At 40.1% G+C, this 15820-nt stretch overlaps 1 protein-coding gene across 7 annotated transcripts in view; it reads left to right on the top strand.

Annotated features, from left to right (window-relative positions):
- Positions 1-15820, top strand: part of LOC113459320 (uncharacterized) — a 51253-nt gene that overhangs the window by 20442 nt on the left and 14991 nt on the right. The window contains exons 4-5 of one of the 7 annotated variants that reach the window (XM_074535710.1): positions 1552-2414; positions 9382-15077. The gene's annotated coding sequence lies outside the window, so the exon portion shown is untranslated. Of the gene's footprint in view, positions 1-1551; positions 15078-15820 lie in introns of those variants that run through there. The other 6 variants (XM_074535709.1, XM_074535708.1, XM_074535711.1 and 3 more) reach the window with 6 other exon arrangements.

Here is a 15820-nt window from a genome sequence, read left to right as displayed (position 1 = left end):
ATCAAATATGTATAAATTGTTAAGTTAATATTGTAGAGAAAAAACTGCTGCTTAAGGAAAAATGAGAACAACTTTTATCATTGTCTAATTTAACATAGAACTGGTCTATGGCAGCTCTTCCCAGGAAGAGAATGTCATATCATGATGCATAAGAGATGTAAACAGAATGAAGTCTTCCAAGTCTGTATCTTTAACAGCACTGAGAAGCCAGGCCATAGATTGAACTGTGACTTAGGAGCTGAACAGAGTTTGAAGATTGTTCCTCACCCAAAGAATTTAGGAAATGTATATGGCAGAGGAGATACAGCAGGGCTATTGGACTCAAACAGACTTTTAAAGCAATGCCTTGTGAGGCTAGTATGTGTAAGACACAGATTTTTGACCATGTTAAGCCAAAAAGAGATGACAAAGGAACATGCAAGCCTGAGAAGATAGGGATGGTGTAAGGAACTGATGCTGCTTCCTGCAGGAGAAAGGAAACTGGTCTGCATATGGCTCCATGCCTGGAGACTGAAGAGCTCTTCTGAAATGCACAGGCCATTCTGAGTGTTTCTTACAAGAATTTTAGGAGTCTTTCTAAAAGGATAAAAATAAAGCACATTTTCTTTAGCAAGTTTATCTTGGGAAATTAAATAATGGTAGAAATTCAAGCGTCATCAAAGTAGCTCAGCATAATTAGCTGCCTTGAGACCTTCAGGATTTATTTGATGCCTATCACAATTTCCAGAAAGATAGGAGAAAAAACAGACTTCTCTAGGCTGACTCAAGCAATCCTCAAGGAAATGTTAGGCAGAAGTGCAATTATGGACCTGATCATATTACTCCAAATATATATTGATTAAAAATGTATAAAGTTAGAACAGGAAATCAAACCAGGTCAATAAAATTAAACAAAAATTTGCTAATTTCCTTACATGTTTGTAACAGTTAAAGATTTCTTTTCTGTCCTATCAGAGAAAAAAAGAAAATTAATTTTCTTCATTGATTTAATCACTGCATTTACATGTTAGGAATTTAAAACTCTAATTTTTCTCACAAGCTGAACAAGCAATTGTTGATTTTATGGACCTAGTCAGTCTGTATCCTGTCATAATCTCTTGCCAATTTATTTCACTATAATTTTAATGGCACCCTATGTATTTCAAGCAGTGTGCTCAGTAGCTGTAGCCAGATCCTGGAACATTATCCTACAGATGAAGAATTTTCCAGTTGGATTTTTAAGGACAGATGAGGTTATCAATCTTGGATGAGGTTTTACTGAGCTCCCCTAGATGGCACTCTGTATGGATACAACTAAAACTGCTGCAGTAAATCTTTCTCCACCTCAGCTTTATGTATTTTGTTAACCAATTACTCCAAAGTCATTGTAAAGTGAGGGTGAAAATTCAATTTCCATCTTCAGAAGCAATAAGAGATAAAGCCAAAGGGGGAAAAAGTAATATTCACAGTGCTTTGCACAGCAAATGGGGTTGGAAAGTTCTGCTTCTAAGATCATAATCACATAATCACTCATTATTCTTTTATGTTCTTTTTATCTTTGTTTATTTACAGATGATCCCTTCTATATCATATCTTGCCACTGGCATAACTACAACGTGTATGACTCTGGTTTTTTGCACCTCACAAGCTGGAAGAAAGCAACTCACTAACAGAAATTTCATGCCACTTGAAGACATATTCATGTGTCTTCTTTTGTGTGGAATGATAATATTAACAGAGAAGGATGCTTGATTTCCTGTTTCTGACACTTCACCAGCTCCAGGAGGGATTTTTTTTTATCGATGGTGAAGGTGCTAGATTTCTAAAAATCCCCTCTTCTTAATTTTTCTACCATCCTCTGAGTGCCTAGCTTGCAAGTGGCATGCCAGAGCAGCATACTTCCAGCCTAAAGGATTAAAAGGGGAAGTGTATTTTTGTGCTCAGCCTGAATTTTGAGCATAACCTGTTGTGGTGTTGATGTGAGGGTCCCCGGGACAAGGTGAGAGATAAGAATTGACTCCAAGTTCTCAGAAGGCTGATTTATTATATTATGGTATTATATTGTATTAAAAGAAAATAATATACTAAAACTATACTAAAGAAAGAGAAAGGTTACAGGCAGAAGGCTAGAAAGGAATGATAAAAACCCATGACTGACCAGAGAGTCTGACACAGCTGGACTCCAATTGGCCATTAAGTAAAAACAATTCACATGGAACCAATCAAAGATTGACCTGTTGGTAAACAATCTCTAGACCACATTCCAAGGAATCAGATAATTATGGTTACATTTCTTTTCTTAGGCTTCTCAGCTTCTCAAGAGGCAAAGGGATTTTTCATAAAATATCATGGTGACACATAACCTAGAGGAATATGTTTGGGACTGCAGATGCATCTTCTGGGATGTCCACTTGGCTGTACCTCCTGGTGCCTGAGTATGTACCCTGAATATACTGACTATTGGGGGACAGGTAAGCTGCAGGATGAAGTGCTACCCTCAAAACCCTTGCTCATAAAAGTGTAGTCTGCAAAATCCTTTAGTAGCTCATAAAACACAGCTAAATTTCTGGGCTTACTTTCATTAGCATGTTCAGTGAAAACAAAATTGAATGGTTATGCCCAGTGGCTGCTTTGTCTTTTATTCAAAATACGACACACCAGTCGATGAGATAAGGAAGGAAACAGAGCTACCATTTCTGGGAAAAATCTAAACAAATCCTAATTGGCAAATAACTTTCACCCAATGCCATGCTGTGAACCAGAAAGAAACACAACAGAAGGGAAAGAAACGATATACAGTCACAGAATCATCAGTGCTGGAAGACACCTTTAGGATCATCAGGCCTAACTATCAAGCTGGCCCTACCACTGCAGCCCCTAAACCTCTAAACCATCCCCAGCACCAGCCCCAGGCACCTCTTAAACACCTCCAGGGATGGTGACTGCACCACGTGCCTGGGCAGCCCATTGCCTGTCTCAGCCCAATGCCATTTCCCCTGCTCCTCTCACTGCAGGCTCAGCAGAACAGACACATTTTCTCATCCTATCGTGAGCCTTGTTGCGCTTTGCTGGACACGCTCAATGTCCTCTTTCACAGTGAGAAGCCCAGAACTGAATGCTGTATTTCAGGTGTGGCTTCACCAGTGGTAGAACAGGGAGATGATCCCTTTCTTAGTCCTGCTGGCTACACTCTTGGTAAAAATGTGAGTTTTTATCAGCAACAATTATTTGCTATAATCTTGAAAATAAAGGCGCTAGAAGGAGAATCCCGTTATGAAAGAGTGAACGGTGTAAGACAGTTTGAATTTTTAAGTCACTGTCAACAATTTCACCAAAACAAGAAAAATATCGCTGCCTCAAGGCCTGAGCAGAATCTTTAGGAGTCCAGAGAGCTGACACACGTGTCTGAGATTGGGTCCATGATGGCAAGGTGCCTGACTCCTGGTCCTCTGACCAGAACTTTTCATTGTCCAGGGGAGTGTTAGCTATCATGGGCTATTCTGGAATGGATTTTTTATAGTTGTTTTTATACTAAAAGGACAAGTCTTTCTAATTTCCCAAGGAATTACTGAATGTCTTTTAAAAACTTTTCCACTTGCAGCTCTTGCCACTTAGAGCCACTAGGAATCATCAAAGGCTTTTGCCAGAATGGGGAAGGAATACAGCAACAGGGTTTGAGGTACACATAGTTACAAAAGCAAGGCCCTTGAAGTCAAAGAAATGAAAAAAAAAAAACCACCATGGATAATGCTGTCATTCTATAATCCCTCCCAGATATAAAGGTTTGCCCTCAGCTGTTTGAGTCAGTAAACAGGCTCTCAGCATCAAGCCACTGAAAACAAAGCCTAGTGCAGTGATGTGCTTAAAAGCAGCTTGTGCATTGCACTTGATCAGCACATTTTTCCTCTTTATCACTTGCAGAAAGCCTGACTGCTGTCTCTTGAGAGGCAAATCATTTAGACTGTGTCTAGGAGAGCTGTGATCTAAGATAAATAGCTATCATCAGAGTGATAGAGTGGCACATACGAGTCATGGAGCCTCATGATGGCAGTCTGATTGCTAGTTTGGAATTTTGTTTTATCTGTGCTAGCATAAGAACAAATTTCTATAAATATGTGGTAGAAAGGGTGCAATTTGTTCTTCATATAATACTTGTTTTATGCTCTAGTGGAGCCAACTGAGTCACTGAGGTATCAGCACACTGTTACAGTGCTTTTTTAAAGAAATATTCTCACAGAATCTTAAATTGTGTATGTCACTAATTATGTTATCATCAAAATTTGTAAGCGAGTATTAGCACCCTGCTTTTTGCAAACTGCAGCTTAAACCCAAGTGCCAATATAAGGTGGTCTCAAAAAACCAGGCTGCAGAGGATTGAAGCTGGACTTTGCAAAACAGTGGGAAGATTTTCCCTGGGTTCTCCTGCATCTCAGTTGCTTCTTGCTTAAATGTGAAGGGTACAATCTTCCTCTCCCACAGGAACAATGTGATGGTGAATTCATTCAGTTTCTTGAAGCACCTATATCATGGAACACAGAAAGAGTCATGGAAAACAGATACACCACACAAGCTGGGCTGAAATAATGACCAGTGAACAAGGCAAGAGACTTTCCTCAGAACAGCATGCTGACAAAGGAAATAGCTGCTCAGGAAATTATTCCTTCCCACCTGGGCACAGAGTGATATACCACAACCAGTGGGAAAAACCCCAATCTTTTTAAGATTTACATCACACTAAAGATTCCCAAATGGTGTAATACAGCATCTAGCAGCTGCAAAATGTCTTACCCCCCCCATATATCTTAACTTTTGAGACAGTAATTTTGTAATTTTCCGAAAGTACCATTAACAATTTGATTAATGTTACTAAACACCTCTGTTCACACAGCCTTGAAAGAGTAAAAGCTGGAGTCTTCTACAAAGATCACCCTGACTAAAATGAACTTCTCAACTGTGCTTACCCTGCAAGTCCAAAACTGTGCATTTTCCCCTGTTGGAAGGATGCTCACAGCTTTGCACTGGAAAAGCTGAGCACTATGTGTTGCTCTATCAGTACTAATATAAGGTTATGAAGACTTGGGCTGCTTCTATAGGAAAATTTGATAAACACATTGAAAATTTATTTAGCCAGCTCCCAACCTTTATCATGTGCTTTCCCACAGTGAGTAACTAAGGGTCCCTTTTTTGTTTTGTAGCAAGGACCAATGGGAATTACATTTCACAAAGGATAAAAGAACCTAAACTGTTGGTGTCACTGCAACAGGAGATGTGTGTTATATACAGCTCTGTCCTGGTAATTGTGACATTAGAGATCCCAAACACCTTTGTCACATTTTCATTGGCAAAGGACTCAAAAACACACCATCTCCTTATTGCTTTTGCTGACTAATAGTGTACAAAGAAGTATCCTGTTTTGATATTCTTGCAAATGGCTCTATTGAACAGCAGGGAGGGAAACATTCCCATGGAGAACTTAGCATAATGCTCAGTGCTGCCTGTGCTGCTCTCCCAACAAGTCCCAACAAGCTGCAGAGAGAATAAGGCACTTTGTGGTGCCACAGATGCCAGTGTTCAAAGTACAAACATAAAATGAGCTTTGTCTACAGGGAGATGCAGGCAACTTCCTAAGTCTGTGTGGAATCTGCAGATATTGTTTTCCTTTAGCTAGAAAGGCCTTAGCTGGTTTTCAAAGAAGAGTGAATATATAAGCTGACGCCCCTTCTTCATGTCTTCTGTATCAAGTCCCTTGGCAAAGAGACAGCCCAAACCCAAATGTCCTCCTCACAGCACTCATGTCCCAGGAGTACCTCATGGCCTGTGAGATATGCTACTGTGAGGTTCTCTAAAGCTCTTTTGCTAAAGTTTATTTAAAACTTCACTGGATAAAATGAAGAATCAGAGGTAGAGTAATGCAGAAGGCTGCACACTGCACCTGTAGGAGGCATGCCTTCTTTTCTGAAGACAAGGAACTTTAATAATTTCATATGAGGTAAAAACCACACCAACATTTAAAATATGGCAATGAGAGGGTTACTATGGAAAGACAGCGTCCTGCATACTGATGAGAGTTTTGCAATGCAGGTTTTAAATGTTGGTTCAGTTTCCTTTGGTCTTCTTAAGACTCACTCATATGTAAAGTTAGAGAAGGAACTAATGGCCAGTGGGGTTTTTTTTGTGTTTTTTTAGGTTTTCAGCATATGACAAATGCTCTGTTTCTGGTAGAAAGCATTTTTTTTTCTTCTCCTTTTTGTTTGGCCCATACTTTGTTTTCTTTCCTGGCATAGGCTGAAAGGACAGAACAGCTCTTCTACTTCAGTTGCTGGATCTGTGTCTGATTTCATTAAACATCTGCAGATTTACCATGCCCCAGCTTCTCCATGTAAACACTGTCTTGAGATATCATTAGCTGAAAAGTGTGAAGAAAAGAATGAGGATACAGGAAGTGTGGAGAGCTGGCAGGGTTGTATTTCTGGAAATTTTATTTTAAATCATTATTAAAAAAACTTGTCAGTTTGTACAACGTATTGGTTGCCCAAAGGCATATTCAGGAAGAGGGAGATTTTATTTATATGCAATATAAACTGTGAGGCCAGGGAGAGAGGCATCATAGTGTATTCTTAACAATGACAAAGAAGGGGTGGAGAAAGACAGCACTGCTGATATGACACATAGAGTATTAAGTTATATTGTTTGCACTGGCCTAGGTATACTTTCTTCTCTCTGCTGTAACTGAAATAATTCTTCAAAATTCACCAGTATTCCTATTGGAAGCGGGTGGAATTTATAACACTGGAAAAATTAATTCTGGAAGAAAGAACTCTGAGTCTTTGGTGTGAAGCCAGTTACAGTTTGGAAAGCAGAGGCTGAATTATGGAGGAAGTGGTTTTTCTGCTGGTTTTGGCTAGTTTTTGGGGCTTTTTTTTGTTTGTTTTTATTTGTTTTTATTTGTTTGTTTGTTTTTGTTTGTTTGTTTGTTTTTAATTTAATCTCCAATGCATAGAGCTGGATCAGAGCAGCTACCTCTCAAAAATCTTCCTTGAAAGATGAACAGGACTGTATATACTCCTTTGGATGTTGACATCAGCTCCCCCTGCTAAGTTTCTACTTTGCAACCTCATCATGAAATTTCACACTGGGTTAAATTCTGGCATGATTCAGAAGAAGATGAGCCAGGAATTATTGAAGAGGAAGATTCAACAGCATGATAACCAGAAGTTAATGCTACTACTGCTTGAAAAACTGGGGTAGGGGAAAAAGAAGAAAGGGAAATGTTATGAGCAGAAGATATTTGCTATTCTTCATTTCTTTATAATCTATTCCTTTTAACTTCAGTTCTCCAAAGAGATATTTTTATCAGTCCTTATTGTTAGCAACATCAGTTGTTTCTGTGATTTTCTTACAGTCTAGTTATGAAAAAAATTGTGAAGTTGTTGAATATCAACTGCTACCTAGAGCCAAATTTTGCTTATAAAGCCAGATAGATGAAAATGCCAGATTCAAAGGCTGAATACAGAAGAATTTGTTTAATTGTAAGTTGAGCTCATCCAAAACAAATGTTAGTAGAGCAGATCCTATGTTTCCTCAAACAACATAGGCATTCTCCTCTGTTAAGCTGTCTTGCTACATCTCTTCTACCACTGCATAGTTAAAAAAAAAAATCTTATAAAAAAATCCAGCAATTATTTCCTTGGGAATATGCATTCATTACAGTGATTGCATAGTACTCTGACTGTGTGTCCTTTTGCTCTTTACTTGCTCTCCAAGGAGCTGGGATTAGTGTTAACATGACATCCCAGCTAGCTCAGCAGCTAGTCCTTTATTACAGGTTCTGCCCTGCATCTGAGATGAGACTGCATGTCTTATTAAGCACTGGCCTTGTGATGCATGCTAGTAAAGTCATAATTTTTCTATTTATAAAAGAAAGAACAAATTATCTTGTCCTGGAGTTCTCTCATAACAAGATTTTGCTGTACAAAATCTAACTAGTTTTCTCCCTCCATCACTCTTCTTAAGTCTCACCTAAAAGGCCACTAAAGTGATTTGTTAAAGGCTTGTTAACAGCTGTTCCCTTCCTGTGACTTTCCCCTCGTGGCTGTTGTGTGAAACAACTTTCTGTAAGAGAAAAGGAAATTAATCATGATTATTTTTCAATGCATCTCACTCATCATAGGAGCCATCAGTGTTTATCATGTAGGCCCTACAATCACCAGTGATGACAAATGCAAACTAAGCCATCACCTAATTTTGAGGCTCATTTATCTCTTTATCTCTAGGAAAAATTACCTGTCTGGAAATAGAGGGATTTTTCATTTTATACATAAGACAGGCAATTGTAGCTGAAGTACAACAGAGCCTTGGGAAGCATATAAACATGGCTTATTTGCTCCTCCTCAAGATGTTCTAGCACTTATATACATAAGTAATACAAGGTAACAAGTGAACATTTCTGCATACCCAGTGCTGAAGCAAAAGTGTGTGCAGAACTGGTGGTTTTCATCAGGATCCTAAATACTCAGTCTCTGCCTGTTCAGGTTGTAACAAACTGCTCTGTGAATGGTTGGGCTATGTGACCTCTGTACCATGGCTGGGTGCTTTTTTCCCCCAACAGATTGTCTGTGTTATCTTCAACATTCTTAAGAGTGTTTTCTGATTAGAGATCTAACATTGCCAGCTGTATCTTCCTGATAACCTCAACATGCTCTGCGGTCACTGAACAGGTCACATGCACGTTTTACGTGTCCAAAGCTTACTAATAAAATTCATGTCTGTACTGCTTTTGGCAGCACCTTTTATTAATACATATTCATATATATTACATACATACAAAAATATATTTTTATTAAAAATATGGTAGTAGTGATCTCTTCAGGTTATAGTTCAGAGGTAGCCATAAGTAGATAGTGTGACCACAAAGGTAGGGGCTTTTTAAGACATTCCTTGAGGAGATGTAGGAGAGAAGGAGTGAGCAGCAGTCTCCTACTCTGCCCCTCCACTGCCTGCTCTCTGAGAAATGGTGTTCTGGAAAGGAAACTGAAGCCACCCCTCCTGCCAGTGGCTTGCCATGTCCCACCACCATGTCAAAAGTCACCATCTGCATCTTCACCTCTAGCTCAGACACATAACATGGCACCACAAATGCCAGCCTCTACAGTGACCAGAGGCCCCTTCCTTCCTCCCCTGAGGCCCAGGAGCTGTGCATTCATTTAAAAGGGAGAACAGTGAGTGGTTTGTGTGCAGGTGGCTCTCGTGTGAGAGTTACTTTGCTTGGGACAGGGTGTTGTGCCATAGCCAGCTGTCATCCCATTGCTACAGCAGAGATCTGGAGTGCTGGTGGGTCAGCTCCTGAACAGCTGCAATTTGCAGCATGGATTTTTTCTGCTTTATAACAAAGATCTGTCACAGTTTTCAGGTTTGGAAAGGACAAGATGGGTTCAATGCACCAACTGTATCCAACTTCAAGCTGTGTGATGAGAGAAAAGACACAAGCAGCTCACTAATCCTTCTCTCAGGCTTCTGCATCCGTTATGTTCCTTCCAGTCAGATGGAAACAAGATGAAATTTTGGAAGACTCAAGTGGTATTGAAAAGAGAAGCAGTGCAGGAGCACTGCCCAGAGGAAAAAAGATGGAAGCACACCTAAAACAGGGAGATGAAGAAAAGGAACTTTGCTTAGCTTTCTTTCTCCTGTCTGAGAGGCCTCAAGAACCTTCCTCAAGATTCACATCTATTGGACAAGCTATTCTTAACAGGAAAATTGAAGGACCTGCTCCAGGAATTAGGTATACGTTCCAGCTTCCTGTCAATAAATAATAGAAAAGGATCTGAGTGAAGGTACCACTCAACACATAGGGTGTTTTCTTCCTTAAAGCCAGGAAGCCCAGTCTATATTTTCTGCTGCACTGCAGTCATGGTGTAACCACAGTCACTAAAAAATTACCACACAGCCACTGGCTCTGTTCCCACCCCCAGTGGGATGGGGAGAAGGATCAGAAAAAGATTAAACCCATCAGTTTAAACAAGAACAGTTTAATAATTTCATTAGAATATAATTAATAATAATAATCATCACCATTGTTGTAATGGAGAGAAAAGGAGAGAGAGAGAGGGAAAAATAAAAACAAAGAAAGACAAATGATGCACAATACAATTGTCAGCACTTTCTGACTGATGCCCAGCCCATCCCCAAGAAGTGATCAGCCCTCTTGACCAACTCCCCCAGTTTATATATTGATATTCTGTGGTATGGAATGTCCCTTTGGCCAGTTTGGATCAGTTGTCCTTGTCATGCTCCCTCTTTGCTGTTCTGTACCTGCACACTGGCAGAGAGGATGGGAGCCTGAAAAGTCCTTCACTTAGTCTAAGCACTACTGAGCAACAAAAATCCAAAACACAGCACTGTAATTTAAATTAATTTTGTCCCAGCCAAACCCAGGATGTCCACTATTGTGATTTGAAGTATCGTTACTCCTTCAGAAACATTGGGAGGCTGTCTTTTAATTTCACTTGGCAGATCACAAACTTTATTATAAAATTTGTCTATTAAAACTGATGATTTCTTTATTTTTTTAGTAAGTGTTTATTGATTATAATTTCTAATTTTCTCCTGTTCATTCAACTCTGTCACAGCTGTGTTTTTTGGTCAATATCCACTTTCTAGTAGCTAATCAACTTCTACTTGCAAAGTTCAGATTTTATTGATTGGCTTTTTAATGGCTGTTTTCAAGGAAAAAAAAGATTGTAAACATTTCAACAAATATTTTTAATACAAAACTAAACACTCCAAAACTAAATCCAAATAAACCTCAGCAATCCTGATCACCATGTAATTGTTTAGTGGGCATTATTCTTATTTTCATCTGAACTCTGCCCCCCTGCCCCTTATGCTTTTGCCCAGCCTAGAAGCCTCTTGAGGTTGTGCAGCTCTACAGTTCAGGTATGGATGGGAGGGCTGCAGTACCACTGCAGAGACAACACTCATCAGTGCAGTAGTTCTGTAATACAGCTATAGAGAAAATAAGAATATTAGCAGATCTCTCACAACTCTCTCAGTATTGTGGGGTTATGCATTAGAGCAGTGTTATCTGCAGGGGTTCTATTTGAAAAAACTGAAGTCCGAAGAAAAAACACAGAAAATCAGATTTTAAAAGAAGCAGCTTTTAGAAGATGTATTTCCCTAAACAAACCACAAGATAAGATGCCCTGTATTTGAAAATAAATAGGAATAGAAAATAACCTACCAGAAGTAGACCCATTTTTGGTAAAAAAACCTCCTCTAGGTCATCTTGTAAAGTCAGATCAGGTTTACTTCAATAAGAGATAAAAAGTCATTTTCAAGGTCAATAGCATCTTGTTTAATAGAACCCTTGATTGATGCCTACTGGTAGCTGGAAATATGATGTGAGATGAAGGAATTCATAGTACCCATGGGAAATTTTAAAACAGTGTCAGCTTTCTCAGAAATGACATAGTATGCTTGTAGAAAAGTTAGAGGAGCAAAAAAATCAATAACCACTACTGACCCCTGCAGCCAAACCAAGCCCATCAGAGGATCTTTGAAAAAAACCAATCACCAACCAGCCAAAGAATCTTCTGGCTCTGCCTGTTCATTAATCTTAATAAACCAACCTGTCTGGATCCTTTGAAAATCCTAGATACCTCATGCCTGTGACATTACTCACATGAGTAGGAAAAAATCTCCTGTGTCCAGGATCTTTATGGAGTACTTAAATGAGTAAGAACACATGTTATTTTATAAACAAACAATCTCAGAGTGGGGTAGATATAAACAAGGTGGGTGAAAGGAGAGTTATGACAAACAGGAGATGGGTATGAATCACTGAAAGTCATGTGATGGAAACGCAAGTCACATAAGAAAGAATTTGAAGCTTCCAGAAGAAGAAAGCAGAGAATGCTTATGACTATTTGCCGATTTCAAAGTAATTCATCAACATTTCCCTCTCCTCTTCTGTTTTTGAAGCAATCAGTCCTTGCCAAGAACAAGTGGAGTGGCCCTTTCGTTAAAAAGTCATGAAGGAAGCTGAGATCAGCTGTGGTTTGCTGAAACAGTTGCTAGTTTTCACCCCTGAGATGAGCAAAGCCTTAGGGAAAAAAAGCAAGTTCTTGATTATAAAATACATTATTTTCACAGTACAGGGACTTAATTCATATCAACTGCTCTGCTCAAGGGCTGGATGTTAGATCTAGATTCTATACAGCTTTGTGTGGAGCCTAGAATAGTGGTGACATGCTGTTTGCATAATTAAAAAACCTCTGCTATTTTTTTGTCCTAAAATTTCAGCTCTTGAAATAATGCGATTAAGAACAGACCTTTTTGTTTTCTCAACAAAACAACTCTTCACTGTTACGGTTTCAGAGAAATAGTTAAAAACAGGAACCATGAATGTTAAGTACAGAATCTGGTAAGACAAAGTACATGATTTTAATAAACTACTGTAGTTTTTTTAATAATCTAATATAATTTGATGATCAGTATGAGGTTTGTCCAGAGCAGCTTGCTCTGGCTGACCTTGCTTCAGCTGGGGTGTTGACTAGCTGATTTCAAGAGAGGCCGTCTGACTTCAATGATTCCGTGATTCTGTGTTTGCAATGTCAGAGTCTTCATTATAATTGTAGAAGGGTTCATCTTTTAAATAGCAAAAAATTCCTATTGTTTTCTGTTGCTATGTGCCAGTCATTTCCCAAATGTTTCTCCCTGTAGTAGTGTGTGAATGGAATACCCTCACATACAAACACAAAAACAGACAGTCCTTGCTCTTATCTACTCTGTATGAATAATGACTTAGGTATGATAAAAAGTAGAATTGGAATTTATTTTAAGTACCTGTGTCAGAATGATAATTTGAGCCAATATGAAGATGACATTTCATTAATTAAGTCAGGGACAAGTTGAAAAGTATGCAGGTGCCCATCTCGTAATTCTCTCAAAAGAATGCACTTCTGATGTGTCACATCTCCACCCAGGAGGTAGGGAAATCTGAGAAATAAGCCTTCATATGCAGTCCCCCACTTCCCACTGTGACCAAGCCAGTGTGTGGATGTGTGAGCGCTGTGGTATTTCAGAAGACTCTTAGGATGCTGGCACCATTCCTAAGCAGCCATGTGTGAACATGCCTTGAGTACATCACCTACAGAGCCTGAGCATTGTAAACCTGAAACACAGTAAGAGATCAGTAGAATCAATTGGACTTTCATTCTGTGGAAAAGAAAAATCATAGAGTATTACTTGCATTGAGACAAGCAATCACACTTTGCCATTTGTTTCAAAAGATATCTTTCATGGTGTCTCTTAAGTTGCTGAAGCCAGTGTCTTCCAGAGCTATAGTGAAACTGTAAACAATAGTCCAACATGTATCACTAGTTTTAGAGCAGCTCTTTCCAGCATTTACTTTCTGGTCTGAGCACTGCAGGACTGAGAGTAGTCTACTTACCTTTTATTAGTCAGATTTCATGTATTTTACCAGGAAGACTCAAAATATTTTTTTTTTTTTAAGATAACAGCATGGAGAATTGTTTTGAATGCAAACCCCTCTACGAAGGACACTTGAGACTGTAATGTACTTTTGGAGGACAGTGGAAAGAAATCTTATTAATACACTTTTTTTTTTTTAAGTTTTCCTTCATTAGGAGCGGTTACAATATGTTCAATATACTGACTGTACAGCAAAGAAATCCTGCAGGAGAGAGAACAATAAATCCAATTACGAAAGACTTGGAGTTCAGAATCCATAGGTATCATACCGAAACTCAAGTTCCTACACAATACTGTGAGAGAATAGAATACATTAATTGAAGTTGCTTCCACCCTCTTTTTTATGGAAATCCTAAGCTATTACAAAACTAGTCCTATTTGTAAAACAACTGAGTGTCACGGGCACACCAATGAATCATCACTCTGCCAGAACTGATACCAAGAGAAGCTAATCTGGAACAGAGAATAGATGCAGTTAAAGGAATGAAGTAGGTATTTATTAAAAGCATCAGAACCACAAACCTCAGGAATGGATGGCTTGCAGGGAGGGGGAAGCAGTATTCACGAAGCTGTGAGGATTATTTTGCACTTGCTGATCATCTTTAATGGATGTATTTTACCCCTTCTCTCATTCAAAATGAAGGATGTTATTTCAAATTCTCAAGTTCAACTAAATAACATCACAGAAGGAAAGGTGACAAGCTGAGAAAAAATGTCAGTCTCTATCAGCATTCTCACTAGCAGTTCTCCTTATCTGAAAAGCTACCCAAACTGTATCACACAACTGATTGCACTAATAATTAGTTATGTCCTTGCTGTGTTAGTTTAAATGCTTATTGAAGTTGGCCACAAAAACCTTACATCTAAACAAAAGAGTCCTTAGCTTATGGACTGTTTGCAAATGAATGTGTGTCTGGGACATCAAGACTAACATTTCCTTCATGTAGTACTCTGTGTATTGCTGTGCTTCAGCATGGAGAATATACAAAACTGACTTAGCTGGTACCTCAGTAGCAAGTCTGTGGCTGGAAATGCTACTTCTCTGAGCCTTCCAATAAAATTTTCATATTCAGCATGTGGAACAGCATCAACTTCATCTGGCTCTTCCAACACTGTCATGGTTTGAGCCTGGCACAGAGCCAGTGCCCCCCATGAAAATGCCCTCACCCTGGTGTCTGCTGTGAGATGTGACCAGGAATAAGCAAAACAGGCTCCAGCTTAAACATAAAGAACACTTTATTACCTAAACTACAGGAAAATAGGGAAAAACTATAAGGAAAAGAAAAAAAAATTGAAAACCTTACAAAAACCACTTTCCTCCTCCCCACTACCTGACTTTCCCAATCCGATACATTCTCCCAAAACACCAACTGCCCAGCCTGGCACCACACTTTAGTATACTCAAACTTCAGTTCATGAAGAGGAAAGGAGTCCTTCTTGTTCCATAGGCTTCCCCTGGAAACACACTGAAACCTCGTGTGCTTCCCTGTCACTTCGGCACCGCCTGGAAAAAAAAGTCCTTTTGCCGCTTGTGACATCTTCCTTCCATGCCCAGTGCTCTCACCACTGTACATGGACCAGAGCTGCTTTTAGGGTTGTCTTTCAAGGATGTCTTGTCTCACTCTAAAAAGGCACAGTCTCTGGTTTGGGACATCTGTCCCCCCCATATTTTTCCAACCCCCTGGGGCCGGGGGGTCCTCACGATGAACCCTCCTGGTTCTGAGCCACTGCTTCCCCCTAAGTGCAGTCTCTGTGTCACAGGAACAACTGAGTCCATGGCCACAAGAAAAGTCCAGCCAAAAGGCCACTCCAAATCATCTCTCCCCATTCAATCATCTCCACGTTCTTCGGGCCAGGTCCTTGTCTCATCTCATCTCTTATCTCCCTTCTTATTCAGCTTCGAGGAGGATTAGCATTTTTTGCAAGGCCCCAATCATGAAAGAAAGGGGTTAAAACTTTCAGTCTCTGTCCCGGAGCTGCGGCACTCCCACACACGCTGCCCACACGCTGCCGCTCCGGACGGGCACTCTTCCCCCCCCTTCTCCTCCTGGGCCAGCTGCTATCACATTCGGTGTCGCCGGCTCTCTCTCTCTCTCCCTCCTGGGGGGGGGGGGGGGGGGGGGGGGGAATGGCTGCCCGAGGGCTGACTCCCTGGGGTCTTCCACCCTTCCATCCTCGAGGGCCTCCTCACCTCCCATCTCTGTCCAGGCCCAGGGCCTACCACGTGGCTGCCCCTCCTCCGCCCAGCAGCAGCGGCTGGACGGGGGGGAGATCTGACCTCTTCGCCGCGACGTCCCAAGAGAGCCTGCCAGGGGCAGACCTCTGCTTTTTAACCCCTGTGTATTCTCGGAGG

This window comes from Zonotrichia albicollis, chromosome 2 (genome assembly GCF_047830755.1).
Source record: "Zonotrichia albicollis isolate bZonAlb1 chromosome 2, bZonAlb1.hap1, whole genome shotgun sequence".
Classification (NCBI taxonomy): Eukaryota; Metazoa; Chordata; class Aves; order Passeriformes; family Passerellidae; genus Zonotrichia; species Zonotrichia albicollis.
The sequence above is the reverse complement of the archived record's forward strand: the minus strand, read 5'-3'. Positions and strand labels throughout refer to the sequence as shown.